Source organism: Microcaecilia unicolor, chromosome 7, assembly GCF_901765095.1.
Source record: "Microcaecilia unicolor chromosome 7, aMicUni1.1, whole genome shotgun sequence".
NCBI classification, from domain to species: Eukaryota; Metazoa; Chordata; class Amphibia; order Gymnophiona; family Siphonopidae; genus Microcaecilia; species Microcaecilia unicolor.
This window is the reverse complement of record NC_044037.1, coordinates 133952101-133971575: the sequence shown is the minus strand read 5'-3', so window position 1 is coordinate 133971575 and position 19475 is coordinate 133952101. Positions and strand designations below refer to the sequence as shown.

Here is a 19475-nt window from a genome sequence, read left to right as displayed (position 1 = left end):
GTGAACAGGTGCATGTTGGTAAGATTGTGGAGGCCGGGGCACATTTTTACATATATGGTGGCACTGCCCAAAAGTGCAAGCATATTGGAAAAGATCATGCAGCTAATAAACAGGATTATTGGAACTCAAATCATGAAGCGGATAGAATGTCTGTTGTTGAAAGTGAGGATTCTAGTTGTCTGGGAGGGGCAACCCCACTGTGATACAAGGCCAGGTATACTTCGTTGATTTAATCTTGAATTGATGATGAATGTGGCTGTTGGGCAGACTGGATGGACCGTTCAGGTCTTTATATGCAGTCACTTACTATGTTACTATATTTTCTCGCAGATATGCTCTATGATATTATAAGAGCTTCAGCTGCAGTAATGGCGCTGGCTGCTTCTGCTAGAAAGTGGTTACAGTAAGACACTGGGTGGCTGCTGTGATCTCCAAATCTCCAAACTTTTGAGGTACACTCCTTTTTGGTGCAGATCTAGAAAACATTGTTAAAAATTTCAGAGACTCTGTAATTCAACATCTGCCACATGACAGATCTAGATCTCAATCTTGAATGGCCAAATCTCGCTTCAGAAAAGTGTGAGACATGACAAGCCAAGAAAAACTGGGATTCCTACTCAAAGGTATCGTCTTTAGCAGGGACAATCTTCTTTTTAGGGCAACAAAAAGAATTTATCATCCCCTTTCTGACCTTCCACATTTGCATGTACTTCAGGATGTGACAGGAAAGAGGTTCAATCCTTGTCTCATGTTATGGTAGGGCATCTTTTACTCTTTTCCAAGGAGTGGACCAATGTACCTATAGGTCTTGGATGATATAGAACTGGTTACAAACTGGAATTCTGCAGTCCAGTCATGGGTCTTTTCTAGAATCTTCTTGCAAGATACCAGCCACGTTTCATACACTCCACGTATTTTCACAACATCTGCAAATGGTCCAGAGTGCGGCCATCCATCTTTTGATGGGAACCTCACGTTTTGACCACATGACCACTTCTCTGCTACAAACACTGGTTGCCGGTTTCACTAAGAATCTTGTATAAACTGCTTCTCCTAGTTCTCAAGATTCTACAATCTAGTCAACCCTCTTATCTATCCCACTATTTGACCTCCCACTGTCCTACTAGGCCTCTCCATTCCGTGCAGTATTCCTTTCTGCAAGTCCCCACCCTTTGCTCCATCTAGATGCATCCAATAGATGCATTAGCATACTAGACATAATTGCACCTTTACAAATAAGAACCTCACGAAGACACATCTCAGTTCCATGGTTTAATGAACAACTGAAAAAATTAAAAACACAAGCAAGGAGACTAGAACGAGCATGGAAAAAAATGAAAGATGAACACACACTCAACGCATGGAAACAAATGCTAAGAAAATACAAATACACAATAAGACAAACCAAAAGGTCATACTACAAATCCAAAATAGGACCTGATTACAAAGACACACATAAACTTTATCGTGCACAAATTTCTTGACACCTCTCTAGTTACCTTAGCCAGCACAGACATCCCATCAGCAGATGACCTGGCTATCTACTTCAATGAGAAAATTACAAAACTATGATCCACATTACCACTTAATACCACTGACCATGAAAAATTCATTAACTGTTTGGACCCAACCACTGATGAATATCCAGCTGACCGAATCTGGACAAACTTTGACCTACTGACCGACGAAACTGTCACCCAAGCGATCAACAGATTAGCCAAGTCCCACTGCAAACTGGACATATGTCTCAACAACCTAATAAAATACGCCCCTCAATGCTTCATAACAGACCTCACTTCTTACTTAAATATCATATTACAATATGGACTGTTCCCTAAGGATAAAGGAAATATATTACTTACCCCAATACCCAAAGATCTAAAGAAAAAATCAAATGATATAACCAGTTACCGCCCGGTAGCATCCATTCTTCTGATAATAAAACTAATGGAAAGTATGGTAACTGAACAACTTACCGACTATTTAACCAAATTTTTAATACTACATGAATCACAATGAGGATTCTGATCCAACCACAGCACCGAAACAGTGTTAATCACTCTCCTAACCAAATTTAAACAAACAATTGCAACTGGCAATAGTGTTTTTTGTTGTTGTTGTTGTTACATTTGTACCCCGCGCTTTCCCACTCATGGCAGGCTCAATGTGGCTTACATGGGGCAATGGAGGGTTAAGTGACTTGCCCAGAATCACAAAGAGCTGCCTGTGCCTGAAGTGGGAATTGAACTCAGTTTCTCAGTTCCCCAGGACCAAAGTCCACCACCCTAACCACTAGGCCACTCCTCCACTCCACTCCTTTTACAATTCGACATGTCCAGTGCGTTCGACATGGTTAGCCATAAAATATTATTGAACATCCTAGAATACTTCAGGATTGGAGGACACGTATTGAGATGGATCAGTGGCTTCCTAACTTCAAGAACATACCAAGTGACATAAAATTCGAATACATCATCACCATGGAAACCTAAATGTGGAGTACCCCAGGGATCGCCGTTATCACCAACACTTCAACCTAATGATGACACCACTGGCCAAATCACTATCCAACCAAGGCATCAATCCATACATTTTTGCAGACGTCACAATCAAACATGATCTTACAGAAATCACTAATGAAATCAAACACAGCCTCCAAATAATGAACTCATGGGCAGATGCATTCCCACTAAAGCTTAATACAGAAAAAACACAATGTCTTATCCTCTCATCACAATATAACATGAACAAACAAACCACTATTAACACCCCAGACTATACCCTTCCTGTCTCAGATAGCCTGAAACTTCTGGGAGTTATTATTGACCGAAATCTCACACTCGAAAACCACGTGAAAAGTATAACAAAGAAAATGTTTCATGCTATGTAGAAACTCAAGAGTTAAACCTTTCTTCCCAAGGGAAATATTCCGCAGCCTAGTACAATCAATGGTGTTAAGCCACTTGGCCATTTACGCCAGATGCAAAGAACAAATCACTAAGAAACTCCAAACTGCTCAAAATACTGCAGCCAGACTCATATTTGGAAAAGCGAAATATGAAAGCACTAAACCCTTAAGAGAAAAATTACACTGGCTTCCACTGAAAGAACGAGTTGCGTTCAAAATCTGTACCCTGGTTCATAAAATCATCCATGCTGAGGCCCCGATATATATGTCAGACCTCATAGATTTACCAACCAGGAACACAAAAAGATCAACACACACATTCCTGAACCTCCACTACCCCAGTTGCAAAGGACTTAAATACAAATCAAATGTGAGAGGGTAGGTGAAAGGGGATCCGGGAAGGCACGCAGAAGGGGGGGTGCAGGCAGCCGGGGAACCCCAACGGGGCAGACTTCATGTGCACAACACCCACATTCAGAAAGCTGAGCTACCAGAGGCAGAGAGGTTGGCCGGGTTAAGGAAGAAGAGGAGGAACTACCAGTCCCAGAATCCCTCTCTTCTCCACCCGGCTGTGCAAGAGTTAGGGGAGGAGATAGAAGATTGGGAAATAGTCTCTGAGGAAGGTGATGAGGGTCAGCTGGAGAGGTTGGGGGCGGGGGAAGTTGAAGAGGAAGATAAAATGGAGGTTACTGAAGGACTAGAGGAGGAACAGATCGAGATTGGAGCTCTGGCTCAAACCCGAAAAGCTGCTGAAAGAGGGTGGCTAGCTGTGCCTTGTAGAGACTGGTGGAAGACCAGAGGAGAGAGACTGAGGCGCTAGGGGAGATCTCTACTAAAGAGGAAACAGGTGCACCCCCTGGGAGAGAAAGAGGGCTGGGCACAATTGAAACCCCAGTCTGAACCAGGTGGGACCAAAGCTGTGTAGCTGTGATGTAAGAAAGACTGTGTAAACTGTTTCATACTGAAAAGGTCTGGGCCTGCAACCTACCAAGCTATTGTGTTTTCTTTCTGATAATGTACTGTTCCCTAAAAGAAGTAATTTTGGCTAAATGAAGTTATATGGACTGTTTAAACCCTGAATGAGACTTTGGCAGCAAACTTTAACAACCTGGGAGTAAGGTGTTTTCCTTTTGTGTCTGTGCTGAATGGAAGCAAGAAAATAAAGTTTTTTTTTCTGTAAACGTTTTGCCTTGATTGAGCCTCTGTGGAAACAATAGAGAGAGGAGGAAGTCATGCAAGCTCTCAGGGGGTCTGGCGCTGAGTTCCCAGAACAGGCCAAGGTGGTGTGGAGCGAGGCAACAGTCGGGTGAAGAAGGAAGCTAAGCAAGGTCGAGCCTGGCTGGGTCCTGGAAGGGGGACCCAGCTACACAATATATGCATCTAGCTTCTCCTACATCAGCACGCAACTGTGGAATAAACTACCAAAGGCCTTAAAAACAATGCACGACTTAACAGCATTCCGGAAGTTACGACCACTCTGTTCAAGGTGACATACCATAATGACCCATCATCATTGACCTAACATCTAAACTCTATCACAACCAGATAAAATTGAATTCTCTTCACCTGATTGCTTCAATCAATTTGTCACCAATGAACATTAACGATTTACCCCCTTATCTCTTATGCCGAATTGAACTATTTATCTAACTTACTTTATATTGTCCTTTAACATTAATGAACTTTATTATAACACTACTTTGTATTTCTCATTCCGGAAATAAATTTGCCTCTCACCTATCCGCTCTGTAATATTTAGTGTAATGAGCCCCACTCTCTGGAATGCACTCCCCCAATCCTTGTGATTAGAATCCTCTCTCCCTGCCTTTAAGGCCCAACTTAAGGCTCACTTATTTGCCATTGCTTTTGTCTCCACCCCCACTTTGCTGACCACTGGCCTTGGATGGGGCTATATATTGACATTTCTTCTTGCATACTCTCATTTCAGGAGAGCCGTTAAACTTCTTCCCCAGAGATATCGCTACTGTGTTTCCTCAGTTCCCTTGCTGTGAAGGCAATATATAATTCCTCCCAGCTGTGAGGAGGAAAAAGGAGATTTCTTGAAAGTTCCCAGTAATTGGGGGGGGAGGAGACTTAGAAGAAAAGGAATCCGTGGAGGAGGGAAAGGACCAGCCTCTAGAACATCCATGCCTAGAAGAGCAAACTACCAGGGATTGGGAGAATACAAACACAGACCTTTCCAGTACTTAAAGGCAGTGTGGAGGCCACAGACATTTTGGTGCTGTGAAGTGGGAAGTGAACTGCCAGTCCTGCTCACTGCAAAGAAGAAGGAAAGGTTATTTAATTATTGTTTTTCTTTTGAAGGCATTTTCCGTGGGGGATTGTTGAACTGTTTGTGACACAGAAAAGGGGGGGAGCAGAACTGTTAATAAGCCCTTTTTTTGGGGGGGGGCAAGGTTTTCCTTGGAAAGGAAGGGGATCCCCCACCTGGCCTTTTGGGGAGCATTGGAACTGAATTGAGCCTGAGTTTTGGAACTGAATTTTGATTGTTCTTTTTGGAACTGAGCCTGAATTAAACTTTTTAAACTAAGTCTTAATTAAAGTGTTGAACTGCACTGGAACCCTGTGAGCTGAACAGGATTTCCAGTGACAACCCCATAGTGGAAGTGGAGAACCCCTTTACAGCCCCCTTACAGCTTTCAGGATAGTATAGTTTATTTTGTTTGACTCAATTCCCTCTCTAACATATAATGCAACCCTCCTCCAATTTGATACCCTCAATCATTGGAATATAATTCTGTGCCTTGTTAACACAGTGTCCCATTGATTGTCCTCTTTTCACCATTCCTCATCGTTTAGTGCTATATACTCTTAACTCTCCCATCTTATTTTTTGGGCTTCTAGCATTTGTACAGTGGGGGAAATAAGTATTTGATCCCTTGCTGATTTTGTAAGTTTGCCCACTGACAAAGACATGAGCAGCCCATAATTGAAGGGTAGGTTATTGGTAACAGTGAGAGATAGCACATCACAAATTAAATCCGGAAAATCACATTGTGGAAAGTATATGAATTTATTTGCATTCTGCAGAGGGAAATAAGTATTTAATCCCTCTGGCAAACAAGACCTAATACTTGGTGGCAAAACCCTTGTTGGCAAGCACAGCGGTCAGACGTCTTCTGTAGTTGATGATGAGGTTTGCACACATGTCAGGAGGAATTTTGGTCCACTCCTCTTTGCAGATCATCTCTAAATCATTAAGAGTTCTGGGCTGTCGCTTGGCAACTCGCAGCTTCAGCTCCCTCCATAAGTTTTCAATGGGATTAAGGTCTGGTGACTGGCTAGGCCACTCCATGACCCTAATGTGCTTCTTCCTGAGCCCCTCCTTTGTTGCCTTGGCTGTATGTTTTGGGTCATTGTCGTGCTGGAAGACCCAGCCACGACCCATTTTTAAGGCCCTGGCGGAGGGAAGGAGGTTGTCACTCAGAATTGTACGGTACATGGCCCCATCCATTCTCCCATTGATGCGGTGAAGTAGTCCTGTGCCCTTAGCAGAGAAACACCCCCAAAACATAACATTTCCACCTCCATGCTTGACAGTGGGGACGGTGTTCTTTGGGTCATAGGCAGCATTTCTCTTCCTCCAAACACGGCGAGTTGAGTTCATGCCAAAGAGCTCAATTTTTGTCTCATCTGACCACAGCACCTTCTCCCAATCACTCTCGGCATCATCCAGGTGTTCACTGGCAAACTTCAGACGGGCCGTCACATGTGCCTTCCGGAGCAGGGGGACCTTGCGGGCACTGCAGGATTGCAATCCGTTATGTCGTAATGTGTTACCAATGGTTTTCGTGGTGACAGTGGTCCCAGCTGCCTTGAGATCATTGACAAGTTCCCCCCTTGTAGTTGTAGGCTGATTTCTAACCTTCCTCATGATCAAGGATACCCCACGAGGTGAGATTTTGCGTGGAGCCCCAGATCTTTGTCGATTGACAGTCATTTTGTACTTCTTCCATTTTCTTACTATGGCACCAACAGTTGTCTCCTTCTCGCCCAGCGTCTTACTGATGGTTTTGTAGCCCATTCCAGCCTTGTGCAGGTGTATGATCTTGTCCCTGACATCCTTAGACAGCTCCTTGCTCTTGGCCATTTTGTAGAGGTTAGAGTCTGACTGATTCACTGAGTCTGTGGACAGGTGTCTTTCATACAGGTGACCATTGCCGACAGCTGTCTGTCATGCAGGTAACGAGTTGATTTGGAGCATCTACCTGGTCTGTAGGGGCCAGATCTCTTACTGGTTGGTGGGGGATCAAATACTTATTTCCCTCTGCAGAATGCAAATAAATTCATATACTTTCCACAATGTGATTTTCCGGATTTAATTTGTGATGTGCTAATTCTCACTGTTACCAATAACCTACCCTTCAATTATGGGCTGCTCATGTCTTTGTCAGTGGGCAAACTTACAAAATCAGCAAGGGATCAAATACTTATTTCCCCCACTGTATATAGAGACTTCAAATTGTATTTTTCTTTGCATCTACATCCCGTTCAAACAAGACATTACTGAAATCACAAATGAAATCACACACAGCCTCCAAATAATGAACTCATGGGTGAACGCATTCCAACTAAAGCTAAACGCAGAAAAAACACAATGTCTCATCCTGTCCTCACCATACAACACAAACAAACCCAATACCATAAACACCCCAGACTACACACTTCCAGTCTCAAACAGCCTGAAAATACTGGGAGTCACAATTGACCGAAATCTCACACTCGAAGACCATGCGAAAAACACAGCAAAGAAAATGTTCTACTCAATGTGGAAACTTAAAAGAATCAAACCTTTCTTCCCAAGAGAAATATTCCGCAGCCTAGTACAATCAATGGTGCTAAGTCATTTAGACTACTGCAATGCCATCTACGCCGGATGCAAAGAACAAATCATTAAGAAGCTTCAAACCGCTCAAAACACAGCAGCCAGACTCATATTTGGGAAAGTGAAATACGAAAGCGCCAAACCCCTAAGAGAAAAACTACACTGGCTCCCACTAAAGGAACAAATTGCGTTCAAAGTTTACACACTGGTCCACAAAATCATCTATGGAGAAGCCCCATCCTACATGTCAAACCTTATAGACTTGCCTACTAGGAATGCAAAAAGATCATCACGTACATTCCTCAATCTCCACTATCCTAACTGTAAAGGGCTAAAATATAAATCCACATACGCGACTAGCTTCTCATACATCTACAGGCAGCTATGGAACGCACTACCGAAGACCATAAAGACAACGAAAGACCTAACCATCTTCCGAAGGCTCTTGAAAACAGATCTTTTCAAGAAGGCATACAATAAACACCCATCTTAAACACTAAATAACAACATTATACACGACCTTTCATAACCGAACTTTCTATTGCATGACTGCTTAACCTCTTTGCTTTCAATGATCAAGCACTACCACTCTAAACCTTAAGTCGAATAGGATCTCTTTATAGTCAATGACTTAATATATGTTACAATCCAATTCATTACTCAGGAACCTTTATGCAGTACCAGAATGCATTCTTCTTCACCATGTATGTATACACAGGGTATATATATATATACAGTGGTGGAAATAAGTATTTGATCCCTTGCTGATTTTGTAAGTTTGCCCACTGACAAAGACATGAGCAGCCCATAATTGAAGGGTAGGCTATTGGTAACAGTGAGAGATAGCACATCACAAATTAAATCCGGAAAATCACATTGTGGAAAGTATATGAATTTATTTGCGTTCTGCAGAGGGAAATAAGTATTTGATCCCCCACCAACCAGTAAGAGATCTGGCCCCTACAGACCAGGTAGATGCTCCAAATCAACTCGTTACCTGCATGACAGACAGCTGTCGGCAATGGTCACCTGTATGAAAGACACCTGTCCACAGACTCAGTGAATCAGTCAGACTCTAACCTCTACAAAATGGCCAAGAGCAAGGAGCTGTCTAAGGATGTCAGGGACAAGATCATACACCTGCACAAGGCTGGAATGGGCTACAAAACCATCAGTAAGACGCTGGGCGAGAAGGAGACAACTGTTGGTGCCATAGTAAGAAAATGGAAGAAGTACAAAATGACTGTCAATCGACAAAGATCTGGGGCTCCACGCAAAATCTCACCTCGTGGGGTATCCTTGATCATGAGGAAGGTTAGAAATCAGCCTACAACTACAAGGGGGGAACTTGTCAATGATCTCAAGGCAGCTGGGACCACTGTCACCACGAAAACCATTGGTAACACATTACGACATAACGGATTGCAATCCTGCAGTGCCCGCAAGGTCCCCCTGCTCCGGAAGGCACATGTGACGGCCCGTCTGAAGTTTGCCAGTGAACACCTGGATGATGCCGAGAGTGATTGGGAGAAGGTGCTGTGGTCAGATGAGACAAAAATTGAGCTCTTTGGCATGAACTCAACTCGCCGTGTTTGGAGGAAGAGAAATGCTGCCTATGACCCAAAGAACACCGTCCCCACTGTCAAGCATGGAGGTGGAAATGTTATGTTTTGGGGGTGTTTCTCTGCTAAGGGCACAGGACTACTTCACCGCATCAATGGGAGAATGGATGGGGCCATGTACCGTACAATTCTGAGTGACAACCTCCTTCCCTCCGCCAGGGCCTTAAAAATGGGTCGTGGCTGGGTCTTCCAGCACGACAATGACCCAAAACATACAGCCAAGGCAACAAAGGAGTGGCTCAGGAAGAAGCACATTAGGGTCATGGAGTGGCCTAGCCAGTCACCAGACCTTAATCCCATTGAAAACTTATGGAGGGAGCTGAAGCTGCGAGTTGCCAAGCGACAGCCCAGAACTCTTAATGATTTAGAGATGATCTGCAAAGAGGAGTGGACCAAAATTCCTCCTGACATGTGTGCAAACCTCATCATCAACTACAGAAGACGTCTGACCGCTGTGCTTGCCAACAAGGGTTTTGCCACCAAGTATTAGGTCTTGTTTGCCAGAGGGATTAAATACTTATTTCCCTCTGCAGAATGCAAATAAATTCATATACTTTCCACAATGTGATTTTCCGGATTTAATTTGTGATGTGCTATCTCTCACTGTTACTAATAACCTACCCTTCAATTATGGGCTGCTCATGTCTTTGTCAGTGGGCAAACTTACAAAATCAGCAAGGGATCAAATACTTATTTCCACCACTGTATATATATATATATATATATATATATATATATATACCATGATCTGTTCCATATATATCACACTCCCTGTATGTTATCATGTATGTATGCACCTTAATTGCAAGACCATTTGTAATTCTGTTACCCACAAATGTCAACCGCCATTACGGCAAATGTAAGCCACATTGAGCCTGCAAATTGGTGGGAAAATGTGGGATACAAATGCTACAGATAAAATAAAAATAAATTAGTATCCTTCAGGCATCATCCACACCGAACCATGCACTCCTGGGCGCCTGTTGGCTTCCCCCCCCCCCCCCCCACCCCCATCTTAGTGTTTTTTTATAGAAAATCTTTATGAATTTCAAAACATATTATCACAAGAATATACTTGTTACAGAATCACAGAGCAGATAAATTCAAGGAACAACACCAAATAAAACTTTTTGGCTAGATGATTAAGTGAAAAACAATCTGCTCTCAATTAGACCACAATAAAGTGGGGCGCAGAAATCTGCAATAAGGAGGACAAGAAAAGGATGAAAGGCTACTAACGGATAACTCCCAGGTCATTATTTATCTGCAAAATGAAGTAGAAGGGAGAGACAGCTTTATTAATTAAACAAAAGACTTAAGCTGATTAGGAGCAAAAAAAAAGACATATTTAACCCCCAGATAACGTATCACACATTTAGAAGTATAACACAGTAGAAAAGTGGCTCCCAGATCTTTAACTTGCTGTTTCAAAGCCATAAGGGCCTTCACCTCTCTTGTGTAGACTTAGTTATGTCTGGAAAAATCCAAATTTTCTGTTCAAAAAAACAGTTCCTGAGATCTTTCAAAATACAAACGAAGAAGTGAATTTAAATCCTGCTCAAACACAGATATCACCAGTAAGGTTGAACATCCAGAAACCTCAATAGTAGTGTCTTCCAAAAAAGCTGTTATCAAATCCACTCTATGCTCATTTTCAGTCTTCTGCTGTTCTTCTGTTTGAACCATATCTTGAGAGGTATAACTTCCAGTCTTTGAGGAAACTGGCAAAAAGTAAAGCTTGGTAACTTGAAGGTATCTGATCTGAGAAAAAATGTAAGATATCTACCAAATATTTATTAAAGATATCCAAACGAGTCATACCATCCAATTTAGGGAACTTTAACAGACGGAGATTTAATCTTTTATTGAAAATTTTCAGTTCTATTTTCCTTTGTATCAACAATTTATCTGTAACTAAAGCGGCAGTTACTTCTTCATTAGGTTGTAAATCTTTCTTAATTTGCTGTTATCTGTCCAGAAAACTCTTCTTTGATATTTTCCATATTAATAGAGATTAAATCAATTTTACTCATAATGATTTCACATCAACTGCAGTTCTTGTCGTCACCTCCAACTTAGACAACACCATCAGATTCCTTCTAGCGTCACCTCACTCAGGGCCAAAGATCACTCCAGGCCTCTAAGGTCACCAGCAAGCCTCATAGAGGGTTGCTTCTACAACTGGTCACCAGAAGCGCCTTCCACAACCTGTACAACCGGTGCCGTTAACCTCTTGCTTACTGGAGAGGGGGGATATCTTGCTCCAAAAATGACAAATATGGCCTAAATTTGGACACCCTCCTGGCCATACAGACAGCCACTAGAAAAATGGTTTTCAAGGTAAGGTCCTTTATTTATTATTTACAGTGGTGTGCTTCAAGGGCTCAAAGGGAGGCACCTCAAGTACACTGAGAACTAAATTAAGGTCTTACTGGGGAGGACTGCAAATGCTTCATTCCACACAGCATCTCACCACATTGGGGTCAGCCAACGGTGAAGATCTTTCCTCAGAAACAGCACATGCTACAAGCCCTGCTGCAGAAAAGCCAGGATGGCAAACAGAGAGGCACTTGACCCCCTTTTGATCCAGGATAGAGCAGAAAGTGCTTCCCTTCTTTGGGACCACAAAGTAGATGGAGTAACATCCCAAGCCTGTCTCTGAGGGTGGCACTAGCTCTACTGCTCCTAATTGCAGCACATGTCACATTGCAACTTGTTAAATAAAGAGGCCTCAATACCCAGGGTACCAACTCAGTGCACACACCTGATAAGGCTTTTATCATGGGCCAACAACTCTGAAAAAACCTACTTCCAACAATCTGTAGTAAAAAAAAACAGAGAAGTTGTTAATAATAGTAATTCAAATGTTGGACCACATTATTAACATAGTCAACAATATAAGAGCATGAAGGTGACAAAATATCAATCAGAAGTGAGAAAAAATAGCAATAGGAGAAAAAAGACAAAAATAGCTGTAAACCACTTCGATAATACTTGGAATACTTAGCTTCAAGTCCCGGGAGAAAAATAGACAGGGAGGCGCCTCCTCATGCGAAGAATTACAAGCAATCAGTCTCTAAATCTCTTAGACTTTCTCTCTCTCTCTCTCTCTCTCTCTCTCTCGACAGCCATAGAATTCTCACTGTTTAGTTCCTTCTTCAGGAGAGAATGTAAACATCTTCCGTATCATGTGTCTTCTAATCTAGAATGGCAACCGCTTATATAGGCAGACCGGAAGGATGGTAAAGATAACGTCATTTCCTTAAAGGGATGGACCGATAATAAGAATAAAAAATCACAATCGTAGAAGCAAAAGTTGATAGCCAATAGCAAAAAAAAAATTGCATCTAAATGTTATCATTAAGGAATGGTAGTCAATGAAAATAATATCACAGAAAAAAAACCTGTCAACCCACATGATAGGGAAACGTCAAGGATAAGACAAAGTAAATTAATAAAAAGCTTCCCATTCAATTGGGCCATTGAGGCCATCTGGAAGTACAGTGTGTATCCGATAAATCAATCTTTGTTCTTTTTGATGCAAAGTTCTTGAAATATCGCCCCGTCTCCCGTTACCCGGAATATGTTCAATTACAGTACATTGCAATTGATCAAAGATATGATGTTCTTGAATGCAATGTTTGACAAGGGGCATATGAAGTTTTTTATTCACAATACAGGATTTGTGCTCAATAAGTCGTGTTTTTAACATGTGTTTCGTCTGACCTATATATCTCAATCCACAAGGACATGTAATGAGGTAAATGACACCCTTAGAGGTGCAGGTAGTAGTACATCTCAATTGAATATATCTGTTGTTGATGTTATCCCAAATCTGATTGGTCTCCAACATGGTCACACATGATGCATTTCCCACATTTCTTATGTCCAGAATTATCTAAATTTTTACTTGTCCATACATCAGAACGGCATAATAAATCAGATAAATTGGCCCCTCTAGAATAGGATACCATACATTTATGTTTAGAAAAAATAGTATGTGTAGATAGAATATTCCAATGTTTGTGAATAATTTTAGCAATCTGAGGGGATATAGAAGAATATTGCATGATACAAGGAATAATTATCTTCTCACTTGGTTTATGCTGTTTAGATTCTAATAAAAATTCACGATGGTTAAAGAGAGCATGTTTTTTGGATAACCTCTGTTCAATAATTTCTCTTGCAGTTGTTGAGCAGAACGCTTATATTTTTGAGTAGAATCGCAGATCCTTCTGTACCGCAGGAATTGCACAAACGGTAAATTATTGTGTATATGCGAAGGATGCATGCTATCATACAGTAATAAGGTGTTAACGATCTGTAGCTTTAGTATATAGATCAGTCTCAAGTATCCCGTTATTTAAAGAAACCAATACATCCAAAAAATTGATTTCTCGATGGTGGAAGTTACATTGAAATTTGATGGTGGGATGACAAGAATTTAATTTAGATACAAATTAATTTAGACTATCTTCATCAGCATTCCAAATAACGAAGATGTCATCTATGTAGCGCCACTAACAAAGCTCTTGTTTGAAAGATGTTAATTCATAAATATATTGTTCCTCAAAATGAGACATAAACAAATTAGCTTCAGCGGGAGCAAATGCAGCTCCCATAGCAATGCCAGATAGCTTAGCGTAAATGTCACGATCAAAAATAAAATAATTATTAAACAATGCAATTCGAAGCAATTGAGAGAGAAATTTCGTAGGTACAGTAGTAGGTTTAGGACGTGCTTCTAAATAATCTTCCAAAATAGTAATAGCTTCATTTTGAGGTATGGCAGTATAAAGTGACTGAACATCAAGAGTTACTAATATGCCAGAAACATGCACCTCAGATAAATTCTCAATTTTTTTAAGGAAATGAGTGGTGTCTTTAATGTAAGATTTGATGGCAGGTACCATCGGGGACAGGAAACCATCAATATATTTACAAGTTCTTTCGAGAAGAGAATCTCTAGTGGCAACAATAGGACGCCCCGGAGGATGAATTAAAGTTTTGTGAATCTTAGGTAGTAGATAAAAAATAGGTATTTTGGCATGTTTATGACATAAATAAGATTTTTCATTTTTGGAAAGAAATCCTGACTGAACACCTGCTTTAGTGATTTGTTCAATTTTCATAAATAGATTATCAGTCGGATTGTGAGAAATCTTAGCGTAGGTAGTCTCATCAGCTAATTGACGGGAAACTTCCCTAAAGTAATCATTCCTCCATAAAATCACAATTGCTCCACCCTTGTCAGCGCAACGAATGATAATGTCGTTATCATTGGCAAGGGAGCTAATTGCTTGCCTTTCTTGAAGGGAGATATTAAATCTACCGGGTCTTATCTTCTTTTCTAAAGACCCTAGATCTTTTAATACATGTCGATAAAACGTGTCAATTACCAGGTCCAGAGGACCAGGGGGAGTCCATTTACTCTTCTGTCTCACTGTCGAAAAAGTAGAACGTTCAACTGTTGAATCTTGAAAAAAGACCTTAAGCTGTAATGTTATAATAAACTTGGATAGGTCAACTCTACTTTGAAAATTGTCATAATAAGTGGAAGGTACGAATGTTAATCCTTTAGATAAAACTTGCAACTGGATCATAGAGAGCGGTTTATCAGAAATATTAATTATAGGGAATCGTCTCTCGTCTGATATCTGCCTCTTGTTTTTGATTGTTCGAAGGAGACAGCTGTTCGACCACGATTTCTCCTGGTGCCTCTGCCACGGCCTCTGGATCTGGTATTTATCGACCCCAACTTGTCACTGGTGTCATCCTCACCACTTGAAGTATTAGATGATAATTCATTTCCTACTTTATTCTTAGGAATTTGAGAATCCTGCCTCATCCATGTATAAATGTATCCCTCAGAATAGTCTTTTTTATCACGTGTGAGCTTTTTCACCTTAATTGTTTGAAGGTCTTTAGTAAATTTATCGAGTTTAATATTAAATTCATCTAAAGACTTTTCCAGTCCTGCCTTAGAAAACAAATAGTTTTTACGTTCATCTATATCGGGTTTTTCCGCCACTAATTTATGTTGTAATGTTTGTATCAGCAATAGCATCAAATCAAGGGAACATTGGTTCAATATACTGTTCCAATTCTTAACAAATGATTCATCGTCCGGAAATAGCTTGGGTCCCCGTTGCATTCAGAGACCTCTTGGTACTATTTCAAGTTTACAATACTCCACCAGGGTGGCACTATGTAATTCCAATTTAATCATCTTTTTGTAATCATCCATTAGGCTGGCTATATCGGAATTATCCGTTAAAGATGTACCAAATTAAGAAAGGGTAGGAGCTTGTAATATAGATGATCTTTGGTCTGCTGAGAATCTTAAACCAGTTTGCCAATTTTGTGCCATATTGGCAGATAAATTATTTCTGTCAAAAAATTAAACAAATCTGCATAGAGCAAACTATAAATAGAAACTAAGCAATAAGCTCTAAATAGCTCTATAGAATGACCAAGTTAATGTCCATATAATCAATGGACATTGGAATATTCTATCTCCACATACTATTTTTTCTAAATATAAATGTATGGTATCCTATTCTAGAGGGGCCAATTTATCTTATTTATTATGCCGTTCTGATGTATGGACAAGTAAAAATTTAGATAATTCTGGACATAAGAAATGTGGGAAATGCATCATGTGTGACATCATGTTGGAGACCAATCAGATTTGGGATAACATCAATAACAGATATATTCAATTGAGATGTACTATTACCTGCACCTCTAAGGGTGTCATTTACCTCAATACATGTCCTTGTGAATTGAGATATATAGGTCAGATGAAACGCATGTTAAAAACACGACTTATTGAGCACAAATCCTGTATTGTGAATAAAAAACTTCATATGCCCCTTGTCAAACATTGCATTCAAGAACATCATATCTTTGATCAATTGCGATGTACTGTAATTGAACATATTCCGGGTAACGGGAGACAGGGCAATATTTCAAGAACTTTGCATCAAAAAGAACAAAGATGGATTTATCGGTTACACACTGTACTTCCAGATGGCCTCAATGGCCCAATTGAATGGGAAGCTTTTTATTAATTTACTTTGTCTTATCCTTGACGTTTCCCTATCATGTGGGTTGACAGGTTTTTTTTCTGTGATATTATTTTCATTGTCTACCATTCCTTAATGATGACATTTAGATGCAATTTTTTTTGTTATTGGCTATCAACTTTTACTTCTATGATTGTGATTTTTGATTCTTATTATCGGTCCGTCCCTTTAAGGAAATGACGTCATCTTTACCATCCTTCCGGTCTGCCTATATAAGCGGTTGCCATTCTAGATTAGAAAACACATGATACGGAAGATGTTTACATTCTCTCCTGAAGAAGGAACAAAACAGTGAGACTTCTATGGCTGTCGAGAGAGAGAGAAATTCTAAGAGATTTAGAGACTGATTGCTTGTAATTCTTCGCATGAGGAGGCGCCTCCTGTCTATTTTTCTCCCGGGACTTGAAGCTAAGTACTCCAAGTATTATCGAAGTGGTTTACAGCTATTTTTGTCTTTTTTCTCCTATTGCTATTTTTTCTCCCTTCCGATTGATATTTTGTCATCTTCATGCTCCTATATTGTTGACTATGTTAATAATGTGGTCCAACATTTGAATTATTATTATTAACAACTTCTCTGTTTTTTTAATAAAGATTCTTTGAAGTATTTCACTCTGTAGGTTTTTTCAGAGAGTTGTTGGCCCATGATAAAAGCCTTATCAGGTGTGTCCACTGAGTTGGTACCCTGGGCTATTGAGGCCTCTTTATTTAAAATCATTGATTATATGGACATTAATGTGGTCACTCTATAGAGCTATTTTGAGCTTATTGCTTAGTTTCTATTTATAGTTTGCTCTATGCAGATTTGTTTAATTTTTTGACATTGCAACTTGTGTCAGCTCCTTCTTTGTGGGGGACTTATAGGAGGATACCAAAAAGGTATCTGGGAGAGCTTTTGCAAACTCCAGGATATAGCCCTGACTTATCACCTCCAGGACCGACTGGTCCGAAATAAGAGCCCACTCCCAATTCCAAGGGACCCCCTTCACCATTATTGGGAATACTTGGGTGTAGATGCCTTGGGAGAGCAGCCAAGTCCTTTGACCTCTGAGCCTCTCAAGAGGGATGCCTCTTCGGACCCTTGGTTTCCAAAGGACCCCCAGCTTTAGTCCTGCTCTAACATCTCCCCAGTTTCTAGCCATGATTTTTCAGCTGCAGTCCAATCTAATGTCTGGGGTTTCACTTCGCTTAAATCTTTCATTAGCTCATCCAAATCCTCCCCAAAAGGAGATGCCCCAAAATGGAAGCCTTCTAAGATGAGCCTTGGAGACCCTCTTATCACCATTCATATCTTCCTGTCCCTTATCCACCTGGCCCTCCCTGTCCCTCATCTAACCCACCCTCATACTGTTAGACTGTCACTGAAATGACATTTAAGCTGTAGCTGAAACTTCATGGGGAAAAGGGTATGGAGACTAGCTAATAAAGGTTGCTTGCATTCTTTTTTTTTTTTTTTTTTAATTTTAAAATTCTGTGCTGTTAATATCCTACATTTCCACTTTTAAACCCTAATTTTTAAGCTGTGGCAGAAACTTCAAGTTTTAAAAATATGGGGAAAAGGTATGGAGACTAGCTAATAAAGTTTGCTTGCTTTTTTATTTTACAATTCTAACTGTGTTTATCAATATCCTACAATTCCTCTTTTAAACCCTAATCTTTAAATTTCCAAGCTCAGAATAAAATAATGTCACCCACAGAGATGTCCTCTTCTCTCAGAACTTCTCTGAAAGAAAGTTGAGTGGGGAAAAAAGGTATGGAGACTAGCTAATAAAGTTTGCTTTCTTTTTTTTTTTTTTAAATTCTAACTGTGAGACTAGGGAGATTCAAGATGGCACACTGATAGTGTTGGGCTCTATAAAGCGGCACTCGTTTTCCTGAAAAACTTTCCTCTTTTTACTTACTCTATGGGTAAGAAACGTAAAGGAATGCAGAGGCCCTTTATGGAATCTTCGACCCCAGTGACAGCCGGCTCGATGGATTCTTTTTTGAGTCGGGCCAAGGCAGTAGCAGTTTCTACTCCAGAGGGCTCGTTTGGGACGCCACTGGCGGGAGGGTCAGCAACGCCCTTAGAGCTGGAAGTTTCATTATCTCTTGAGCAACGGTTTCCCCCATTAATTCCCACAACAGAGCCATACCCTGGAGCCAAGTGTTTTGGGCTCCATGGAGGAGGCTTCTGTGAAGCCCAGAACTGTAGGAGGAGCTGGGCAGGACGCCAACTTGGCAAGAGAAATGCAGCATACAGCAGAAGTGACTTGAAGCTCCAGAGATGAAGGTGTCTGTTGAATCTGTCCCGTTACTAGAGTACATAACCTACCACAGGCGAGGAAGCAAGCAAGGACAGTAATTGCTCCCTCTCTAGATGCTGACAGTTTGGATTTGACGGATTTCCTGCAAAGGTCTGAATCGGATCCTGTGGTATCAACTTTGTTGGTTACTTGTGTCCTTGATTCTGATTGAGATTGGCTTCTTAAACTTTTTTCATGCAATTGACACCACCTTTATGAATTCTAAAGTTCAACTTTTTCTGGACGTCTCTAAGGAGACTCAGAAGAGATGGTGTCAATTTTTGTTGCATAAACCTGTTTATTATCCTTGCAAATGCTTATTTAAATTTCAGGGACTGCATTATATTTTTTATGAGCCTCAACATTTTTCAGCTTTTGTGTCCTCACAATCTCTTGAGTTGCAAGTACTTACCTCTCCTGCTGGAATTCCTGCAGCTAGCTTACCTTGAGGTTAGGTTGCTAGTAAACCGTATTTAAATATTGTTTGATCTGCTGATTAAGATTATAATAATTTTCTTTATTCAATTGTCCTGTAAATCGTGAAATGGATCTCTTATATATGAGGACTAGCGAAGATAAGAAGAAGCTATTGTTGGAATGTTAAATGTTCTTTCTCCGAGGACAAGCAGGCTGCTTGTTCTCACTGATAATCGATGTCCACGGCGGCCCAGGAACGGTAATTTTCCAGAGCAAAATAACAAAACTTTGCCAAGAGCCTTCCAGAGC

General features: G+C 40.7%; 1 protein-coding gene across 1 annotated transcript in view; it reads left to right on the top strand.

Moving 5' to 3' along the window:
• Positions 1-19475, top strand: part of MCM3AP (minichromosome maintenance complex component 3 associated protein) — an 888504-nt gene that overhangs the window by 380459 nt on the left and 488570 nt on the right. The gene's annotated exons all lie outside the window — the stretch shown is intronic.